This window comes from Eutrigla gurnardus (genome assembly GCF_963514095.1).
Source record: "Eutrigla gurnardus genome assembly, chromosome: 6".
In the NCBI taxonomy this organism is placed as follows: Eukaryota; Metazoa; Chordata; class Actinopteri; order Perciformes; family Triglidae; genus Eutrigla; species Eutrigla gurnardus.
The window spans coordinates 186746-210815 of record NC_139920.1 but is presented as its reverse complement, the minus strand read 5'-3'; the positions used below and the strand labels follow the sequence as shown (position 1 = coordinate 210815).

At 42.9% G+C, this 24070-nt stretch overlaps 1 long non-coding RNA gene across 1 annotated transcript; it reads right to left on the bottom strand.

Annotated features, from left to right (window-relative positions):
• Window positions 1-218: 218 nt before the first annotated feature.
• Window positions 219-1422, bottom strand: LOC311014601. The gene is made up of 4 exons (XR_014597279.1): window positions 1334-1422; window positions 1166-1257; window positions 748-862; window positions 219-471 (listed from the first exon to the last, which is right to left on the bottom strand). It is a non-coding gene; the product is annotated as an uncharacterized lncRNA (long non-coding RNA).
• Between the last annotated feature and the right edge of the window lie 22648 nt (window positions 1423-24070).

Below are 24070 nucleotides of genomic sequence, written 5' to 3'. Positions count from 1 at the left end.
ACAGGATAGTTTTTTCCTCCTGAAGTCTCCGTTCTGCCATGACACTGTCAAATACTCTCCTCTTCGTCCTGAGGTCCACAGAGTCTGTGAAGCATTTATGACAAGTATTTCATTCATGTATGAAAGATCAAAATAAATCTAATTGAATCCATTAAAAGTGTGCCACATTTGATGGAAGCATTAAACAGCTGTTGTCCCTACCACTGTCAGGTAGCTGCCATGGCCAAGCTGTCTCTCCAGACAGAATGGTTTCCAAGCACAAAGTTTCTGTGCTTGGAACCATTCCATTGTACTGCTCTACAACTGCAGTCAAGATCCCTTTCTCCTCCCTGATCTTCCGGCGGATCCTTGCGCGACCTTTGTTGGAGTCGTAGTCTTTGTAAAGTCGCTGGGAGCGTCTCTTTATACTCACAACCAGCATCTCTATCTTACTGGCCAAGGCAGCAGCGTCTGTTGTGTTGTTGGTTGTTGCTGTAGAGAAGAAAAGTGTGTGTTACACTTTGAGTAACTTATATAATAGTGCGATTTGATCTCAGTTTTTTAAAATTCTCCAATACCATTATATTAAGGCAATGAACTGTAAACCTTAGTGTCGTATGCCTTTCTGAGATGAATCCCAACATAAAACATATTTTACTATTAATTCAAAATTCTGAGACTAAGAAAAAAATAACAAATTACTCATGATGGCATTAAAGTCAGTCATACACTTTGCTGGAAAAAAAACCCCAGTAATAATTTCCTCACTTTCAGCCCAATCCTTCACATCCCTGACCCAGTCTTCAAATTGCCCATCGGTCGCTGCCATCTCTGCCTTCATCGACTCCACTTCCTTTTTCTTCACTTCAAGAGCTTTTGTGGTCTACAAACAATCAGAGACATTGAAATAATTAAGTAAAAATTCAGCCCACAATTGAACTATAACTACCAATGAATCTTAAACGCTTTTAAAAAATGTAATTACTTTTTTTTTTTTTTTTAAGATTTTTTTGAGGCATTTATTAGCAGTGGATAGATTGGAAACATGAGGAGAGAGAAGGTATGTGACATGCAGCAAAGGACCTCCGGCCGGGATTCGAACCGGGGTCGCCTGCCTATGTACGTTCGTACATGGTATGCGCTTAAACCACTCCGCCAACTGCGCGCCCCAAAAAAATGTAATTACTTTTAAATATCTGCGGGACAGGTAGGTGGCCAAGTTGTCCATCTTCTGCTCATTCCACCGCATGGCCATGAGTGTTAACATGTCCGTACGCCCTACAACAGAAAATATGATGTTATCACTATTTTGCCTATTTCCTAAACCAAAGTTTGTACTATGTGGCCAACTCACCCGCTTTTGACATGTGCTTTGTTGTAACTGCTATCCTAGAGAGGAAGGCATTCACTTGTTCCACCTCCTCCCCAAGTGTTAACCCAGCCCCCTCCAGAAATGCTCCACTCCATTTGATCTGTTTAAAATATATTAAAAAACAAGGCGTGTTATAATTTGTCAATGTTGACGTTAAGGTTTTCACATGAAGTTATTCTGTCATATGGTGATGATTACTTACTTCACATTTAAAATCATGAGCTTTTGCATGAAACACCGAGAGGAATGGCTTCATTTCCAGCAGATGTTCAAACTCTGGGCAGCTTTTAATAATTTTCTCCAGGTATGGCCAATACTTGCAGGCTACATCCATGCAAAAGAATGTAGGCCTACTGCTGGCCAGCTTTTCCTGGAGAAAAAGAGGATAGGCAAAGATTTCTCCCCTGTACATGTTGAGGGCACAGAGAAGGACTCCATGCCGACACACCATTCCCCGCCACAAACACCTCTTCCGGAGACCTACGATATTAAAATTGATTGATGAAAATGGTCTAGAGACTTACAGTTCTTATCAATACTCGTTAATAGGAGATATTGTATTCTTGTATATATAATTAGAAAATGCAATATTACATGTTTTGTTGTGCTGTGTATGTAGTTTACAAATCGTGTGACGTCTTCATCCTTTGCAATGAAGACGTTATCAAAAATGGCCTGCTCCTCAGATCTAAATAAAACAAAGGGACAGTTTATGATATCAGACATTAAGAGACTTATTTTTTGTTATTAGTTCAAACACTGTGACATCATGAATGTTTATTGTACCTTGCTGCGTTTTTGAAACAGTAATGTTTGCGGTTTCCATCCACGGAAACCGCAAGCATATCCGGGCTGCACGCTTGACAGGTGAAGGGCTCCTCCTTGCAGAGGCTGTCCACCTCATATCTCACAGCCTCCCACTCGAAGAAGCTTTTGAGGAAGCTATTGCTGGAGATTTTCCCAGTCTATCACAAAAACGACATCTTGATCAAATGATATTTAAAAACTAAAATAGAAGGACACAGCTTTTGCACAATGCACAATACAAATTGGTCAAAAACGACAAATAACTTCAATACTCACACGGCCAAAGCGGACAGTTCGCCGATCAAGCATTTTTAAAAATGCCTGACAGGACAGTCCAGGTGCAGCCATTTTAATTTCTTCATACGAGAAGAAAACATCAATGGCATAGATTGTGGCAAAGTGAAGGGTTGCTGGCCAGTAATCCCTCTTTACAACATCCTCAACTCCAGCAGTCCACGTGGCTTTGCATGCACTGCAAGCCAACTGTAATGTAAATTTTCACACACTTAATTATAGAAATGTTTTTTAAAGAATATGTTATTCATTTCTCATTAATATAACGTTATGCATATCCATATGAGGCTGGGGGCTGGGCAGGAAAAAATACACATGCATCTAAAAAAGAAAATCATGGAAAATGCCAAGCCTTGTTCTGTTTTAATATAGATGAGTACAACAAACAGGTCATCAAAATAAAAAATGTAGTACCTCACAATATTAGAATATTACATATACCAATCAAAATAAAAGGATTGATCATACAGAAATGTCAATGTTATGAAAAGTACTGTATGTTTATTCTAAATTCATTATGTGTAATGAATCTGGAATTCACTCTTCACTTTAAGAATTACATCACAGAAAATAAAACTTTCAAATGATATTTTAATTTTTTGAAATGCAATCGAAGTAGCAAAAAATGAAAGCGGTCTGACAAATTTGGTCTTCCTCACTATTGAAATGTGTCATTTCTAGAATCAGAGTGTTTTCGGAGCATTTAGTTGTTGTGCAGATGTCACTGTCTTTGAGCCTTACTCAGTACTCATGTTAAGATATCATACAAAGCTATTACAAACATTTGTGTGTTTGTGAGATGGGATAGATATTATTAAGAACAAACTTTTAAAAAAGTTTCACATTCTTACCATTCATTGTGATCACAGCCACAGCCTTTCCTAGTTTGAGACTCAATGAGTCTGTTGAACAACCACATATTTTTTCTGGGATCTCCACAGGTACGTAACGTACTGAAAAAAGAAAATGTGGATTAAGAATCATTTTTATCGAATGGGATATACAATATTTTAAAGTGACAGATTTCTGACTAAAAAAGACTGAACTTTACTGAAGAATGTGAAGCACTGCTGATAAGTATTAAAGTGAACATGAAGAAGCTAAAATTTTCAGTCCAGCGAGAAAATATTTTTTGTACACTGACAAAACAGAACTTACCACAGGGAGAAAGGGCCTTATTCAGCACATACGTTGTTGGGGGCAAGGGCTGGAAAAATCCCAAAGTGCTGCCATCTCTGTTATGGAGGGGGTGTCTGGTGTGCATGCTGACATCACACTCGGCACAGAAGAAGGGGCGTGGACGGCAATCACAGCAGCGGACAACAGCGGAATTGCTTGAACACTGTTGGCAGATATGGGCTTCCATATTTTCTAGTGCCACTGCGGTGTTAACCAGCTGTGGTCTTGCTGCCCTCCAGCTTTCTGAAAAGATGCTTTTTCTGGTGCTCCAGTTTGTAGAAGCCAGAAGAGCTCTTGGGGTTGGTGCTTCCATCTCATCTCCTGTGGCATCACACAATGATAGCTGGAGGTCTTGTAAAAACCCCTCTATTAAAATGGTAAAAAAATAAATATATATATATTAAAAAGTTTGATACCTTGAATTTCAAATAAATACAAAGAGAGTTTACATTTAACTCTGTATTACATACACTGAAGATACAAGTAAAAATATCTGAACACAATGCTTTGAGCAACTGTTGGCAACGTAAAGTACATACCAATAGCATCTGGAGCAAAGACCACATCAGAGCTAGTGCCGGGAGCACTAGTGTCAGGAGCATCAAAAGAAGGATGAGTCTTCTGACTGCAGCCAGCTGTACCAGAATAAAAACAAACAATTATTCACACTCTACTTGTCCCGGTTAACAGAGTCAATTACGAAATCCTCACCATCAAACATTTATCTAGGAGACTATGTGGAAGGGACAAGTGGACTTTTTTTTCACACATCATGATGTGGACATGAATTGAACTATACACACAATGACAGTAAATTAAAATACTGGCAACACAATCAGAACAAATTATTTGAAAGGCAGTCTTGCCAAGAACAATATATATAAAAAACTGACATGGTTGATACACAGCCAAGGACAGAAAGACTCTGCAGCATGTGATTAAAACTTCTCACCAGAACATCATTAATAACATCTACAGTGCATCAGTGATATCAGCGCACAGATTTAAAAGACAACACACACCACAGCCACGGTCTGTTCCCCCTTCTGACAAAACCGAAATTGTATAAGTCTGTGTAGTGGTCTAGTATGGCAATTGCGATATTCAATATAATGTTGTTACTTGAAGAAAAATAAGGAAAGAAGATAAATTCCCTTTGCGAATCAGTTCTCTAAATATTGGTTATGGTTTGTTAGTCATGGTATAATACATGAAAAACTTTATGTTCTCCTTGGTTTGGCATAAACAAAAATCAGGATCTTTAAAATATCATGAATGCAAAAACAATACTGACCCTTGTCAGACTGACGCCTGCTGGAGCGTGGCGGTCGGATTACGTTGCCATCGCTGTCCCTCTTTGTCCACCTCATTGTTGGAAGAGGTGCAGTAGCTTGCTCTTTCTGGAGCTCACCAAGTAAGTCATCCACCCCTTGCAGGTCATCACTGAGATTTTCAGCCAGGTCATCTGCACTCTTGAGCAGATCCTGGAGCTCTGAATCGCTCATGATGAAGACACAGACAGATAGACAGACAACAGAAAGTTGGACAAATAAGACAAACACAAAGGTAAGCACAGTGACAGTGAGAGAGACAGAGTGTTAGAGTGAGTGAGAGAGAGAACGGCTAACAGGTAAAACACAGCAAGGACAGGTTAACAAGAAAGACGTGGCTCTAAAAAGTGCCTTTGTGTTGTTTAGTTTTCAATAAAACAGGAAAGGGTTGGTAGGATGATAAATTTGCAGGATCTGTTGAGAAAAGATAGAGCAGAATTGGAAACTCAAACCTGAAGAAGATACAGTACAGATTGTATTATCATAATTGACAAATAGAAGGTACCATTTCATTTGAAGGGATATATGCTAGGTCTAGGCTATGTCTAGGCTAGGTCACTGTGCAAAAATACCATAGCCTCCAGTCATTACAACAAGGTAAGGGTGGCAGTAGGGAAGTGGTCTTGACAGAAGTGGTAGGATAAAGAAGTATGGGAAGGCCCACAGATTTTGCCCTGCCCTTCAGTGATCACTTTGTTGAACTTCTGGTGGTAGCATATCACTTCTATATTTAAGTAGGTTACAACTTGTAATAATTTAACATAACAGTGTGGAAACAATGATTAAAGCCATTTTTTATGATTTTTCAGACAGAACCGTATTTATTTATACAACTTTTATTCTGCATAGCCTTTTTCATTCTGGAGGCCTACTAGCCGGCTGTAGGCCTAGGCTAGGCTACTCGTTTGCTAAAATACTTCTCTGCACATTTAAGACAGTGTAGTGTCTTAAATAAATCAGTCGAATGAAATTTATATTCTACAGTTCTATATGGGCTACCAGCTACATTTGCGCTGATTCTATCAGTTTTTGGGGCGCAGATTTTAGTCCTATTTTGTTCTTTTTACTCTCTTAACCATGCATACATGCTCTTACCTGAAGGGGACGACTGCAACTGCCGCGAAGGACGCCGGTCCTGGTCGCACACCATGATGTCTATAGCGCATTTCGTTTGATGGCGCACGCACCTTTGAATACAAATCTTTATCTATAAAGATACAAACATTTTACACTGCGGTACAGAGGGAAACAAATAAATGAGCCTATTATGTATGCTGTCATATCACATCAGTGAGAACATGTTTACAGCATGAATTGTTTGGAGTTCACATCTTAGCCTACCTTAAGTTTTGTTTGGACAGTTGAGGATTATGGGTAATGTAGGCTGGTGCCTTCAGCTACGAAAAACTGTCAACAAACGAATTGAAGGGGAAACGCGGAAACAGATGTACAAGGCCCATTCGTCTTGTGTAATTAACAAGGATACACTGCTGTGTTAGTTGCTAGAAACGTCACAGGTATTATTGTAAAATCATCGTTAGTGTAAAAACCTATAAGAAATGACAGTACTTCCGGGTAATAGGTCCTCCCTATCGGACAGGTGCTCACGGCGTCTTTCAGCCGTAGTCCCTAGCAACCCGACGTCATTGAAACAGCTGTCTGGCCATAAAATCTTCCTAACAACTATCCAATAGGACGGATGCTCACATCGTCCATTAGAGCCATGGTCGGGTTAATACAGGAGTGAATGGGCTGCTGCAGCAGCCGCTCTGAACGTCAAATATCGCCGCTGTCGGCATTACATTGTAGTGAAGCAGCGGCTCTGAACGTCAAATATCGACGGGAAAGCAGCCGCTCTAACGTCAAATATCGCCGCCGACGGCATTACATTGTAGTGAAGCAGCCACTCTGAACGTCAAATATTGACGGGAAAGCAGCCGCTCTAACGTCAAATATCGCCGCCAACAGCATTACATTGTAGTGAAGCAGCCGCTCTGGACGTCAAATATCGACGGGGACGGCATTACATTGTAGTGAATTGAACCCCATCTCCGTCTGCAGACGACGTCGAAGGGTACTTTTTCCGTCAGTGACTGACGCTAAAGGGCCCTTGCCGTCAGTCGCTATTTGACGTTCTGGGAGTGAGACTGTGTTGATTTAGACGACATAGTGGCTTATTCGTCCTCCTGGAGTGAACATATGAAAACCCTTAGTGACATTTTTGATCGTTTACGGGCCTCTTCCCTTACGCTTAATCTGGCCAAGTGTGAGTTTGGGAAGGCTGTTGTTACCTACTTAGGTAAACTGGTTGGACAGGGTCAGGTCCGCCCGGTTGCTGCCAAAGTGCAGGCAATCATAGATTTCCCAGCTCCCCAAACGCGCCAGGAACTCCGTCGGTTTTTAGGGATGGCTGGATATTATCGTGCGTTCTGCAGGAACTTCTCGGATGTAGTAGCTCCGTTGACGAGCTTAGTAAGCCCAAAATCCCCTTTCTTGTGGTCAGAAAAATGTCAGTCTGCCTTTGAAACCACCAAAGTTCTCCTATGCAGTGCCCCTGTGCTAGCTGCCCCAAACTTTATACGTCCCTTCAAGCTGGAGGTGGACGCCAGTGCGCTTGGGACAGGTGCAGTTCTCCTGCAGGAGGATGAGAATAGCATCGATCATCCGATTTGCTATTTCTCTCAAAAATTCAAGAAGCATCAGCTACATTATAGCACCATTGAAAAGGAGGCTTTAGCCCTTCTATTGGCTTTGAAACACTTCGAAGTGTACCTCAGCTCCAGTTCTGTGCCCACGATAATCTTTTCTGACCACAACCCACTCGTGTTCTTGACTCGGATGCAGAACAGCAACCAACGCCTCATGCGCTGGTCCTTGATGATCCAGGACTTTAACATAGAGATCCGTTACAAGAAGGGTTTAGAAAATGTAATGGCGGATGCTCTATCTAGATCTTGGTAATTCCAACATTTTGTTGTGTGATGTTTGATTTTTAGGTGGGGGGTGTTATGGCTGCGTGTTTTGTTTTCTAACATGTCTCTCTCCCTCCCTTAGTGTGTGTGTGTGTGTGGGTATGTGTTTGTGTGTGAAGGAGGTTGGATCTCACTCTGGAGCAGGTGTGCTGTTGATGGGATCATTGGCTGATTGCTCACACTTGATTGGACCAAAGGGAGAGCTCACAGGTTCAAATACGATCCGACCAGAAGAATCTTCCTCTCCCCTGCCTCTGCCACACTCAACAAAGCCGAGCTGTGAAGTCTGTGTGTGTGTTTTGATTAACCATTTAGTATAGTGTGACTTTAGAGTATTGTTAATGGTTTTGTATTGTACATCACTGTAAATTGAGCACTAACTACTAAAGCAGTAAGTAGGAGGGAGAAGCCCCTTTTGTTTGTGAGCTGCATCTTTTCTCCTGTTTTTAGTTAGGAGGTTAGGTAAGCAGCCTGTCATTTGTTTTACTGTTATGTTTCTCCTTAGGTAAGAATAGGGCTTACTAGTGGTTATGTTTGTTGTTTTGGGCATTGCTCACCTCTGAATCAAATAAACTGCCAAATTGAATGGTAAATGAATGTTTTCGTGAAGCTGGCCTTTCTTGGGAGTGGTAGAGTGGGGGGGGGGGGGGGGCACATTTGTGTTGCGTCTAGGTTCCCCTAGACCAGGGACGTAACAGTTATTGTTCCCTTTTCATCGTAGCTATGAGCTTTCCTCTCTTAATTGGATTCTGTAGCCCATTGACGTTAAGCGTTATGATTCTATATTCCCCCTGAGACATTTATCGTTAAATATAGTTGTCCCCTTCACTAAGTGCACCCACAGTGACCTTAACATTTGAACACGAACAAATATAGTAACAAAGCACTTGTAACTTAAAAGTGCATGGATAAAGGAAATGAAAGAACGGCTTCCATAACAAAGTAAGCAGGAGTCCTAATTGGAGAGGAAAACCTCAAATGTATGAAGGGGCTCTCCAGTGCCAACTGGGATAACTCAGGGATGAGTATCAATTCAGTGCACGCCCGGAATAGCTTAAACAGGCTCCCAGTCCAACGGTCTGATATGTTGATCTAGTAACAGTAAACAAAAGCATTCCTCCCAGATAGACATTAGCGGAGACGGGGTTATAAAAAAATATATATATAATAATAATAATAATAATCAAACAAAACTGGACACAGTGCTTCATTCTGAGCAGGATCAGTTTTTACTCTTATGCTGGATTAAGGCACTGTGCTGGCAGATCTTACCACAGGAATGACAAATAGCTGTGTCAGGGACCAAACAGAAAAGGCTCAAGAACACAAAAGTGTAACTGTCAAAGAAAATATTAATTTATTTGCAACTCAATTCAAAAGAAACAAGAACCAGAAATGCTGGTGATAACTTCCCTTTGCGACATGTCACATGACTTTAAAAACTCGCGGGATCTCCAGGGTACCTCCCTCCGCATGCTTTTCTGTGCAGATGGTCTCAAATAAGTGCGGACATAAGACACTCCCCTCAACGTTGCCCTAGTTGGTTAGAATTACCACGTGGTATTTCCCACGTGAGAAAATTCCTCAGCCTCCGTCAACAAGGGGAGTTCAAATGCCTCGGCTCGAATTCATCAGCGACGAAGAAATCCAGCGCCACTGGGCAGGCCATATTCTTTGTGCAAAGTCCGCTCGACAGTTAATGTATAAAATTATTAATAAAGTTTAAATAAAAAAAAAGTCAGTGAAGTGCACCTGTGTCCGACTTGACGTGGTGGGAACTTGACGTGTTTATGACGAGTTCCAGCGGATCCTCTCAGTCTCGTGCATGCATAAGCGCAAATGCATGCGATCCTAAACGCAGCCAATAGGTGGGGGTTATATAGACATAGGCTAGCCTAACACAAACGATAGGGGGGACAGACAAACTAATACTTCCCTAATTCAACTAAAGATAATGTGAACAGAGACTACAAATGAAAACCTATACACACACACACACACACACACACACACACACACACACACACACACACTATATAGACACTCAAATCCTAAAGCAAACTTAAAGCTCTTAATAATCTCAAATTAAATAAATCTCAAAGAAAAGACAGCCTCCCCTCTGGCACCTCCAAGGTGGCCTCCTCCACTTCCTGTTCCTGCTCTCATAAGAGAGATTGCCGGTTCGATCCCTGGCTCCTCCTAGCTGAGTGCCTGGTGTCCCTGAGCAAGACACCTCACCCTAATTGCTCCTGACGAGCTAGCTGTCGCCCGGTTGACTCCGCCGTCCATGTGTGAATGTGTGTGTGAATGGGTGAATATCAGTCATTGATGTAAAGCGCTTTGGAGAAAAGCGCTATATAAATGAGGCCATTTAACTTAAAGGTGGTCACCATGTGTGGCCACCACACACTCCCCCTCCTCTGGATTCTCACTGTGGCAACGCGACAGGTAGTCTGCCGTAACATTCAAATCAAATCATCAAATCAAACTTTATTTATATGGCACTTTTCATACTTTTTACAGTAGCACAAAGTGCCTCACAGAAAATAAAAGCGAACAAACAAAAACGAAACAAGATATGAACAACATGAAACCCAAACCTCCCACCCCCACAAATATACACACAGAGATACAGACACAGAGACATACACACTCACGCACACACATAGCCATATGCACAGACATACACACCCACACACACAAACATACACACACCCACACACATACACTAGCTGTTGCTGAGGAGACATGGCTGGGCACCGAGATCTGAGGTGAGGAAGAAGCTACCTTTGGGGGCCGCGCACACTGAGAGGAATCATGGTCCATGACTGCAGGGGGCGCCGCCACAGGGACCACCCCAGCCCAGGCAGACAGGAGGCTCCACACCACGGTGTAGAGCTCTCCAGCCACCCGGGCAAGGGCTGTCCACGGGACAGCACCCCCAACGGTGGACCGATAACGAGTGCCTCTTTTCCAACATCTAGTGGATGGAAAGTTCCATCCATCCATCCATTTTCTTCCGCTCGGATGGAAAGTTGAAGTATAAATTAGGACGACTGATTTAAAGCTATGGTCTACGATTTGAAAGGTTTGAAAAAAGCATCCCCCCCCCCCACCAGTGGCGGCTCCAGAGATTTTCTGTTACAGGTGCTATGGGGATGCTTAACACTTAAGAGAAGGTGCTTTGAATTTCGGGCATTTCATTATGGCGGTCGCATCAGACCACCCTTATAGCTACACACGCGTACACGCCCGCAAAATTACAGACATTTCTTGGGGGTGCTGGGCGGGTGCTATGGCTATTATAGGGGGAGCTACAGCACCACCTAGCTCCTCCCTGGCGCCACCACGCGGGCCCCGGTGTCCCGCCGTTCTGGTGTTGGACGGGAATCTGGTGCAGCTGTGGAGCGCGGATGGTGAAGACGGTGGTGATGATGATGATGATGAACGGCCCGGCGGCTCGTGGAGGCACCGGAGTCTCACCGTCATGGAGGATATTGTCTGTTAAAATGTTGCTACCTAGCCAGCCAGCTCGGATGAACCCTGTCAGCTCTAAAAAGGGAGGAACGATTCCAGAACAGATTAAAATTGTCGATGAATCCTAAATTGTGGGCAGTGCAGGAGGACTGAAGCCAGGCTGAGGATTCTGCTAAAACGTTCTATGCCGCGGGCCAGAGTTGGAATAGGACCGGAAATGAAGATGGACTTTCCACAGTTTCATCGTAGCTCCCCACCGGCGAGGCCACGGGGTCCGCAGGTAGTACAGGTGTGCCCCGGTCCAGGAGAGGAGGAGGCGCGGAGAGAACCGCGGGGTCGGCAGGCGTTGCGGCTGGGTCTCAGACCAGGAGAGGAGGCACGGGGCTGTCAGCTGGGTCGACCGGGTCGTCATCGGCCAGAGCAGTGTAGCGGTTGGAGAGGTTAACGGGAGGCGGAGAGTTAGACCCGGCCGAGCCTCTCTTACGTCCCCGTACTGCTACCTCAGCCCAGGTTGACCCGTGATTTGGGGTTGAGCAGGAGGGCCGGCAACCGGTGGATGGATCCCACACTACTGTATCCTGCAGGGTTGTGCTTGGTAGTTTTTTGGAATGGTCGGCTGCTAAAAAACTGGTCAGTACAGGAAGACGGGAGGAGAAACTAGTCAGCAGTGAGTCCTTCTTCTGCAGTTCGTCAGAGAGCCGACGGATGTCCTTCTTAAGGTCTGATATCTTTTTATATGCTTTTTTTAAAAGCTCACTGTCTTCACAGGGCATGGCCGGCATAGTTGCCAGGGCCTCGGCTTCCGCAGCAGCAGACGTAGAGAGTGATTCTTGGTAGAGATCGTGCCGTCCGGTCATTAAAATATGCAAGCCTGATAAAAAAGCGTGGTATAAAATACGAGCGTCCAAACAAAACAAAACGGCGCACAGGCGCAGGAATTGTGCGTCACCTGTCACCTCACATCATCTTGCCTGGGTTGTGATGCCTGGGATGTGATGGACCTCAAACTGATAGGGCTGCATGGCTAGGTACCAGCGTGTTATGTGGCTGTTGGCATCCTTCATCTTCTGTAGCCACTTCAGGGCCTTGTGGTCCGTCTCCAGGACAAACTCCCTCCCAAGCAGGTAGTATTTGAGGGAATCCAGGGCCCACTTAACTGCCAGGCATTCCTTCTCCACTGTAGAATACCACCTGTCTCGTGGGTACAGCTTCCTGCTTATGAACGCCACAGGATGACGATCCTCTGGAGGGCCCTGAAACAGCACTGCACCAAGTCCTCGGTCTGAAGCATCAGTCTGCAGCATAAACTGCTATTCAAAGTCAGGGCAGTGCAACAATGTATCACCACTTAGTGCTTGCTGAATATCCATGAAGGCGTTCTTCGCTTCCTCAGTCCAAAGCAGCTGATTTGGATGTTGCAGGCTTACCTTATCTGTAAGCACAGCAGCTCGTGCAGAGTAATTAGGTATGAACCTGTGATACCAACCTACCATGCCAATGAATGACCTCAGCTGAGTTCTGGTCTGGAGCAAGGGGCAGGCTCGAATAGCCTTCACCTTCTGAACTTGAGGCTTGATGACTCTACTCCCAATGACATAGCCAAGGTACTCCACCTCTGCTCTGGCCAGCATACATTTGCCTGGGTTGATGGTCAGTCCTGCTTTTCCAAGACACTCAAAAACAGATTTGAGATGTTCCAAGTGTTCCTCCCAAGAATGACTATAAACAACAACATCGTCCAAATAAGCAGATGCAAAATGTGACAGGCCAAACAGTACCTTATCCATGAGCCTCTGGAAGGTCACTGGTGCTCCATGTAACCCGAAAGGCATGACTGTAAAATGAAAGAGTCCCCATGGAGTCCGGAAGGCGGTCAGCTCCCGAGACTGCTGTGACAAAGGGACCTGCCAATAGCCTTTAGAGAGGTCAATAGTGGTGAGGTACTTGGCCTTGCCTAACCTCTCTATGAGGTCATCAATATGAGGAGTTGGATATGAGTCAAACTTAGAGATTGTATTTAAATACCTAAAGTCCATACAAAATCGCAGGGTGCCATCCTTTTTTGGTACAAGAACTATAGGGTTACACCATTCACTCTGGGAAACCTCAATAATCCCCAGGGACAACATCAGATTAATCTCTTTCTTAAGTGGATCAACAGGCGTTCCGCGATTCGATAGCTCAAACGTCGGACTACCGCACCCTCTTGAAGTGTGATATGATGATGAATGACATCTGTGTGGCCTGGGTCGGCTTGAAAGACCTCAGGTGCACACAGAGCTCTCACCTGTGACTGCTGCACTTTAGATAAATGCCTGCTGAAGGACCCGGCACTGGCAGATACTGCTCCTCCACCTCCTCATCCAATACATCTCTGATGAGAAGCACAGTCGACGCCTCCCCCGGCCGAGGGACCCACTCCTTCAGCAGGTTGACATGCAGGGTCCGAGTAGGGCGACTATGACCTGGGGTGGAGATTTTATAGGTAGGTATAATTTCAGCATCATAGAAGGGTAGTGTATTTAAAGTTTGCACCATCTCACCTGATTGTTTTGCCTGGGCCCGTGTCAAAACTACATTACAGGACTGCACTGGGTGGATCAGATCCAGAAGGACAAGCAGATCATGGCCAAGTACTACAGGAAATGGAAGTATGCACTTTAACATACACAGTGCTGTAGGATATGGTTTTTCATCTCCGTGAACACAACAGATTGGAACCACCTCAGTAGTACAGATGACATGAGCAGGAACATATTGACGATGCACCAGAGTCTGTGTACTTCCTGTGTCAATGAGTGCTTTAAGATTCTGCCCATTTATCTCAACTGAGGTCACTCTTAGGGGCTGTTGAACTCTCATCTCAGGCTCACATTTCTGTCTCGGTACACAGCACATCTGTGTCAGCTTTACTGAATTTTGTGGGCACCTTGGTTTTGTGTGGCCCTCTTGACCACATAAGTAGCAGATGAGGGGTTTAAAGTTCCTTGGGGTAACATTGGAAACTGGCTGGTTCTCCTTTACAGGAGGCTTACCCACAGGCTGTGCTGCTCCTGAGGTGTACTGACCCAAGCCTGGGTTTGGGCTGTGCTTGTTTGGCTTCCAGGATCTGTAGGCCCAGGGCTTGTGCTTTGGACGTGCTGCCACAAACATGTCAGCCATGGAGGCAGCCTTAGTGGCAGTCTGGGGATCCTGTTCCTTGATCCAAACCTGGAGCTCAGGAGACAACATTCTTAAATACTGCTCAAGAACAATAGTTTCACCAATTTCTTCACTTGTTTTGTTTTTTGGTTGCACCCACTTCACATAAAGTTCTTTTAGTCTTACATACAGTTCCTTTGGCGTTTCCTCAGGCTCCACTTGAAGAGCTTGAAACCTCTGTCGATACATTTCTGGATTAATATCATATTTTTTGAGAATCACAGCCTTCACTTCCTCATAATCAAGACTTTCATTGACATCCATATGAACATATGCAATCCTGGCTTTACCTGTTAGCAGTGGAATCAGCTGAAAAGCCGATTATTAAAAGATAATTTCTTCAGCATCTCCATCGGTGTCGCCAAAGAGGGTCTCTCCTTGGTGTTATCGTCCGGCGCGAGCCCCCTCTTTCTTAGATCCTCCATGGCTTCTGTTGCGTTGTTATAGATGACGGGACCACCGTCAAAAAACACCCGAAGCTTAGCCGGTGGCGGGGTCTGGAAACGGAGGCCCTTTTCCTGTAGAAGTTTTCTGATAGGGACATAAACCCTCCTCTTCTTTTGTGTCTCTGCCGGGTAATCTTGGTCAAAGTATAACCTCTGTTGATCAAGACGATCTCTCCTTTTTTCCACGCAGAGTGTAGCACCAACTCCTTGGTTCTGTGCTCCAGAAAATGAATCACCACCGACCGGGGGCTGGCAGTCTGTGGCGGTTTAGGGCCCAGGGCACGGTGACAGCGCTGTATGCCAAGTGCAGTGTCCTGAAGTGGCAGCTCGGTTATAATAATACCTTCAATAAACTCTGGCAGGTTGTTTCCTTCTACGTCTTCGGGAATCCCGTATATACGAATATTGTTTCTTCGTGAGCGTGCCTCTAAATCAGTCAGTTTGGCTTGAAATTGGTCTTGATTAATCAAAGTTTGAGATAGCACGTCTTTCGCCACGGCGGTCCACTCCTCCATGTCTGATACATGCTGTGTTGCCTCTTCGGCCCTGTCTCTGGTTTCTTTCAAATCGGCCACAATCTCGTTCAGTTTTTCATTAACGTCCTCTCTGAAACTAGCCAAACCCCTCTTCATATCTCTTGGAGAGATTGTCACGGAAACAGCCCAATTCCTCCTTCACGTCCGAGCGGATAGCCAGTATTTCTATGTGGATAGCCCCGATGCTAGCTTGCAAGCTATACATAGCCTCGGGTTTGTCAGTCATGCCTCCGCCGTCTTTTCACGTCGTGTTTTCTTCACTTTTTTCTTGGTTCTGGGTTGGTTTGCCTTTGGTCTTCCGTGTCTTATCCCCTGACATCATACATTTGAGATATCAAATGGCTGAAACGGCTCTAATCTAGGGGATTTAGCAGACCAGACTGGGAGCACTCGCTCAGCACGTCCGTTCACGCCATACCCGGAAGCCACACGCCCACTTTTTACCATATTAAGCCCGGAAATTAATTTTATTTAGTGGCCACAGCATCACGAATAAAAAGAAGCGGTGCGAGTGGCAACACATTGCTGCTGCAGTCAACGGCGTCGGTGGGACGGAGCGGACGGTGGCGGAACTTACGAAAAAGTGGTCCGATCTGAAGGTAAATTACATCTTTCTGCTCCTTTACCAACATGTATTAAATATTGCTTGCGTATTTGAGGAAGTTTGAGTTTAATGCGACTTTGACAGGGACTGTGTCCGAAAAGGAGGGAGACTCAGATGCGACTGAGACCAGAGGTATAAGGGTAAACAGATTTTAAACTTTTATTGTACATAAAAACAAAACGTTAAATAGTTTCTGTCCTTCCAGAGTCTGCAGCGTTGGGCATAGAGGAGGGTGACGGTGACGGGCCCTCGGCACAGCGTCCGGGTCCGGCGCAAAGCAGCAGTGCACCCCGGGCGCATGGCCATCAAGCGGTCGGGTGCACAGACACAGTTGATACACAATTGCCGCCATCAACAACGTTGCAGATGAGCTACAGCAAACACGCACTGGGATGCAAGAAATGGCCATATTAATAAAAGAATACGTTAAAAATGAACATTGATTGTTGTCTTCCTTATCTTACAAACGCAGCATGACATCCTCACGGATTCTTGCGCCCTGTTGATACCCCTCCAGACGGGCAGGGGGCCGTAGCTCGGGGTCATCATGCTGGGGACTCTACCACCTTTGAGGGGTGGTAGAGTCTGCCACCTGAAGTTCGCTAAAGTTGCGCTCTCCACACTCAGTGACTGAGCGCACAAGCGCGGCACTCATATCGCATTTCTTCGGTGCTCTGGTGGTTTAAAAATGAGGGTAAAGTGTAACAATTATACAATGGCTTTTGTGTTGATGATATATGCACTGTAAATAAGGAGACTATTTAGTTATTCCCGCTGTTCTGCAGTGATCTAATGGAGGGTATTTATTGTATCCTATATTACAAGCAGTCGGTTTGTTAAGAAGTTAACAAGTTAAGAAACACTGATGGAGTTCATCATGATTACGCGGATCTAACGTATGATATGGAGTGAAATTAAATGTGTGCGAGTCATCAAAATTATAATAGTTCTTCTCACGTTTACTTCCTACAATCTGACTTCAGTTCATCCCAGCTCCATCTGTGTCGCTGATTACCCTCCAGTCTCCAGAATGTGTGTAGCTGTACGCATGCCTCAGAGTTTGCTTACGGGTACGCACACTTTCCCGTCAAGTTTGTTTTTTTATAGATCACAACATTTGCGTGGAAAGTGGCGTACGCACGTTTCCAGCCCCGTTTTGTGCGTACGCAAGCTTTATAAATGAGGCCCCTGCTCTGTGACTGTAAAATTTGGGGGAGGGGAAGGAGAAACACTAACAGGACTCGGAGAGATGTCAGGAAGGCATGGGGAAGATGTGACCTCTGTCACTGTTTAACACCAGATCAACAGTCATGAAATTTCCACACCTTCGAATGACTTTATACATTGTCTGATCTGCTCCAAACTTCATAAACCTCAAAGCTATTATAACTCCAGTGTTTCTTCTCTTATCTGCTCCAAAGTTTCCATACTTGATTAGAGTCCCACCCTGAACACGTCTGCACCATAATATTGACTCACAGTCAGAGCGCCACCTACTGGCGACAGGAAATGTCACTGATTTTGTGATTTTTCCAAGTAAAAGCCACATCTGATTATTTTTTGACTAAGTCCTCTCATTACAGCCTGCAGAGAGGACACGGGGAGAAGGAGGGGTCACACTAGGGGGAGGAGGAGAGATCTGTGACTGACATGTAGTTTCACTTTGGATCACACCAGATCAACAGTCATGAAATTTTCCACACCTGCTAATCATTGCCTCATCTGCTCCACACTTCGAATGCACCTCAGACAGCAGTCGGGGAGATAGATGGCTTTGAATGTCGATTGCTTGTGTCTAAACTTGCGCCACGAGGAGGAGGCCGCAGCACAGGTAGGCGGCTGCGACACTGCCATGTGACTGCAGGCACTCCATGGCCGCACGTGAGAGATAGATGGTTTAGAATGTCGATTCCTTGTTTCTAAACATGCATCAGAAGAGGCGGCCCAGCACGGATAGGTGGCCGCAACACTGCCATGTGACCGCAGGCACTGCCATGTGACCGCAGGCACTCCACGACCGCATATGAGCGAGGGCCCATCATGACACTGCTTGCAGTTTTAATTACCATTATTGTTGATATTATCAGGCTAAATTTACTTGCTTTGAATTTTGTTTTGAGGTCAAATGTACACACAAATCAAAAAGTTACAAACTTGAATTAAATGTTCAAAGGTTTTCACACATGGGGAATTTAACATCCAGTTTCATGTGTCTATACATTCCATGTGACTGTTTCTGAATAGAATAGATTAAATAGAAAGATTACAACTAGTACAAGTACAGGTACATTGGAATACTCTACCAGTCTATCATATTTGTACAATCTTTTACACAATGATCAACATCAGCTAATTCCCTATACACATACCTGCAGCGGTGGCTGAGGCATCCCTTGGTATGGTAATATACCCATACAGGAATTTTGCCTGATGATGTCAATGATCATTGCACTGTTGTAACTATAAGGAATTGTAAAATCCCCAAAGCAAAGCCTAGAATTATTACAAAAAGGACTTTTAAAATGTTTGACACTCAAGGATTTCTGCATGAATTGTTTGCATCTGATTGGGATAAACTGTTTTTAATTCCTGACGTGACCACTGCATGGCAGTATTTCCAGACCTTATTTTTGAAGACTGTGAATAGGCATGCACCTATTAAGAATTTCAGAGTAAAAGGCCATGATAATCCATATCTTCAATTTATCATTAAACAGAATATTGTCCCTGATATTTGGAAATCTGCTCTGGTTGTACCCCTGTTGAAAGGTGGGTGAATAATAGATGCCAAAGGGTGCAAATTAAGGGATATCTTTCAGATGAGCTCATTGTTGAAACTGGTGTGCCACAGGGGTCCATTTTGGGGCCCTTGCTATTCACTATATACATCAACAATCTTAATGATAACCAATCAGATGCAAGCATTCACTTATATGCAGATGGATGACACCATCATCTATTGTTCTGCTTCCTCCATTGACAGATGTATTTCAAAGCTGCAGGAAGCATTTGAAATAGTTCAGCGTAATCTGCTTTCTTTAAAACTAGTTTTAAATTATAAGAAAACAAAGTACATGATCTTTTCTAAGAAACACAAGTGTGGATCCTCTCCACCACTTCTTTTCACACTGCAGGGTAGATCAATAGAATTGGTCTCCTCATACAAATACCTAGGCTTTGTGCTGGAGGATGACTTATCATTTAAATTGCATGTTATGCAATTGCTGACTAAGCTCAGGTTAAAATTGGGGTTTTATTTCAGGAACAGTGCTTGTTTTTCACAGTCAGCTAAGAGAAAGCTGGTGAAAGCTACTTTTTTTTTACCTGTTTTAGATTATGGAGATGTGTTTTACAGACATACTACAAAGGCACTTTTGCAGTCATTGGACTCTGTTTATCACTCTGCTTTAAGATTTATAACTCATAGAAATCATTCAACTCATCACTGCACACTGTATGAAATGGTTGGTTGGCCCTCACTTCATATAAGAAGGCACAAACATTGGCTAATACTTGTGTTCAAGGCTGTAGTTGGCCAGCTTCCTTTGTAAATAACTAGTCTTTTAACAGTCAATAGACAAGAGTATAATCTGCGCTCAAGTAGATATATTCTTTTAAATATTCCATCAATGAGGACAGAGTCAGGAAAGACTGCTTTTATTTATAGTGCATCAGCTGCTTGGAATGAGATTCAGAGATCACTCACTACTGCTTTTATTTCACTCTCTGAGTTTAAGTCATATCTCAACCAAACATTCCAAATTGTCTGCTACTGTTTTTAATTTCTGACCTTGTTTTATGTATCTATTTATTACCTTGTCTGTCTTTATTATGTTAATTGTGTGCTGCTGCCTTGGCCAGGGCTCACTTGTAAAAGAGATATCTATCTCAATTTGATTCTTCCCTGGTTAAATAAAGGTAAAGAAGAAGATCAGCTGTTCTGAGGCTCAGCTTGGGGGTCAGGTTAGGAGATATTGGGGAGGGCAAAGATTGGGGAGTGCATTGCAGCACATTTGACACAAAACAAAATACAAACTAAGTAAAAGTAGCCTGATAATATTAATAATAATAACTGAGTAATTATTTATAGTTAAAAAACAACTATTTTTGCAATATCTAAGCAGTTTCTTTACATTACTACTCAATTTGGAATATGGCATCAAATTGCCGATGTAGGAAAAACTTACAAAAACAAATTTATTTCATGTTTGTACCTTGAAAAATAGATTTCAGCCAGGCGGTGGCAGCTATTTTGAATTTCTCAATTTTGAGGCATTTTGGGACATTTTTGAGCTTCATATACAGCAGATTTGGATTCAGCACAACTTAATTCCCCTAGAAATGTTGTATAATATAAATTATCAGAAAATGCATTTGAGGTTCTGATTTTGTGAGAATTACAGCAACATCATTGAATAGAACTTATCAGAATCAGAAAGAGATTTATTACCAAGAAGGATTTTACACCAATGAGGAATTTGTATTGGTGAATAAGGTGCATACATTGTACATACATATACAACAATAAACAAACAGTGACTATAATGCAATATAAAATACACAATATAAAGCCTGATCCCGGCAGCCATAGTTGCCCTTAATAGCAGGCCCCACTGATCTGTCTGTCCGCTCTTGTGCTGTCATGTAAAGTGTCTGTTGTTATTGTTGTTTATGTCATATATTGTTGGTGTGCATGTATTTTCTGTTGTCGTCTGTGATGTGTAATGTACTGTCAAGTGAAGACAAATCTCCCCACGGGACAAATACATCTAAATCTAATCTATACATGTAACATAACACAGGAGTGTACAAATTGAACAGCAATCTATTTAGTTAAGAGGAGTTAGCAATATGCTCATCTTTCAGAGTAAACCACAAGGTATCATACTCAAGGTAGCCATAGCTTTAGCATTGCTCAGTCTGAGTCCTTGTTTACAGTTAGCATTGTGGCCATCTGGCCGCATAGTGTTACAATGAGTCTGAGAGTCCGTGCTAGGTGTCTCTAGCAGAGAGGTATGCCTTGGCCTCATCGACCGAAGCAAGCTGTACCTTGACCCCGTTGTCCTCGGTGATGGTCAGCCTTGCGAAGAGAGAGTGGGCCTCAATCCGCATCTGTATAGTTGTGCCATAACTTTTCGGTAAGCTGCCCGTTGCTCCACAACTTTGGGGATGAAGTCTTCAAAGATGGCCAGGGGAATGCCCTGATACTGTAGTTTTCCAGTTTCCAGTGGTGGTGATATATAAGGACTTTGTATTGTATGATAGGCAGTTGTAGGAGGAATAATGGGCTGAGAAGGATAAACTTTGAAAATTTAAATTCAAAAACTAAATTTTATTCATAGTGTCATATCACAACAGAAGTCATCTCAGGACACTTTGAGCAGGACTAGAATACGCTCAAGATTTTCCAGAGTCAATACAATTTCAAAGTCCTAACATCACCCAGGGCCTCACCTGAGTAAAACCATCAGTATACTCTAACAGAAGTGCTTGTCCATTAGTCAAACAGAATTGGGAAGCACCATCCACAATATTTCAACACTTGAATTGGGTAGCTGCCACCATATTTCTAGTTTTCCAAAATCAAGAATATGACATTTCTGCTGACTTCACACAGTGATGGGTGAAGTTTGTACAGCTGTGATAGGAAGCCCATTCGAACTTTAGTCTCTGGCTATGTTTTTATTCTGTACACATTTTCTTTCACTTTTTGTGTACAAACAATTGCAAAACTTCAAGAGGAGACCTCGTGCGTCTTACCCATGACAGTTGGCTCACTGGCTTTTCATCCTGGCTCCGTATTTAGCTGTTTGAAACAGCCATGAACACCTTTCCTTCCAAATTTGGGCAACATGTCATGTCTATAGTTCTTTTTGAAAATACCTTGGCCTCATAACTGCGAATAGCCAATCCCCACTGAAATAATTTTAGAATTTTGACATCCATAATCCCCGACTCCTTTAGATGAGTGCCTGATGGACATCCTGTGTTTTTTTCCACTTCAAATCAGTTTTTGTTGTGTTTAATGAAGCATTATCAGCATACAAAGACATTTAAGCCAACTGTTATCCTTGGGGTCTATTTGACCCCATTCAATGTTTAACATCTCTAAAAAGAGGGTTAGTGTCATTATTTTGCTTGATATTTATTGACTTTTACCATTTTAATGGGGGAAATAGGTAAATATAAAATGAACATGTCATGTCCAAGAAGAAACACTAAGTTATATTTAGTTTGTCTGTCTCATGACTTCCTGTTTTATTTTGAAATCTAACTATCCTCTCATTTCACTTCCCCCTGTGTGTTTCCCACTGGTCTGATTGTTTCCCATTACCTTGTGTGTGTGTGTGTGTGTGTGTGTGTGTGTGTGTGTGTGTGTGTGTGTGTGTGTGGTGTGTGTGTAAATGTAAATGTAAATGTACTTTATTTATACAGCCCTTTACAACAGACCTTTTGGCGTACCAAAGTGCTTTACAGCAGGTAATAAATTAAAAGAGCAAAAAGAAAATTAAAACAATTAAAAACAATTAAAACAGTGAAAGTGAGAAAAAAAAAAGAAGATAAGAAGTGTCATCACGCTACTGAGTATTAAAAGCCATCTTAAATAAATAGGTTTTTAGCTTAGCCTTGAAGAGGCCCACGTCAGAAATAAGACTTATCTCAGTGGGGAGCTTGTTCCAGAGCCTGGGAGCAGCAACAGAAAAGGCCCGGTCCCCCCAGTGTTTATATTTTGACCTGGGCACTTCTAGCAATCTTTGGTTAACTGACCTCAGAGCTCTACCAGGATTACGAACGGTTAAAAGCGGTGTGTGTGTGGATAGTCCGCGTTTCCCTTTGTCTTGTGCCAGTTCGTCTTGTCTCCATATCAGAAAACCGCCAGCCATGTTAGCCCAAGTCAGGTTTTGAATTCTGTCTTGCTTAACATTATTTTGATACTTTGTCTTTGTCCTGAATCCTTGTTGTTTTCCTTGAAAGAGTGATTTTTGTTCTACAGTTTTTCCTCTCTGTGAGTGATTTTCCTTTGCTACTTATTAAAATATTGTTCATTTGTACTTTGTCTTGGACTCATGCATTCTAGTTCAGTCTTGACAGAATGTATGTTTTCAATGTCCTGTACACACTTTGGCTGCATTGGTGTTCCTTGGTGACCCCGGGCTGTTTAAGATGTATTACACATAATGTGGACATTTTACGTGTTTTTTTGTTTGTTTGTTTGTGACTTTAACATTCAACTATAATGTTTGGAATGCTGAGGATGTCGGAAGAGTATTAGCTGCTCCTATTTTAATGATAAAATTGTAGCTATCAGAGACAAAATTACTCATGTCTTCCTTAAAATGGAACCATGTTAGCCTCAAACTTATAAATAGAAACAGCATTACGACCTATATTTAAGATATATATTTAGACAACTTTTCTCCAATCTACCTTAACCAACTAACATCAAAGATCTCTTCATCTAAACTTTCAACCTGTCTCCTAGACCCGATACCAACTAGGCTACAAAAAGAAGTCTTACCCTTAGTTAGCGCATCCTTACTAGATATGATCAATGTGTCTTTATTAACAGGCTATGTGCCACAGTCATTTCAAGTAGCTGTAATTAAACCTCTTCTTAAGAAGCCTACTCTAGATCCAGGGATTTTAGCAAACTACAGACCGATATCAAATCTTCCTTTTATCTCTTCCTTGAGAAATTAGTCGCCAATCAGCTGTGTGACTTTCTAAATAACAACAGTCTACTTGAGGACTTCCAGTCAGGATTTAGTGTACATCATAGTACAGAGACAGCTCTGGTGAAAATCACAAATTACCTTCTAATTGCTTCTGACAAAGGACTGGTTTCTGTACTTGTCCTGCTAGATCTTAGTA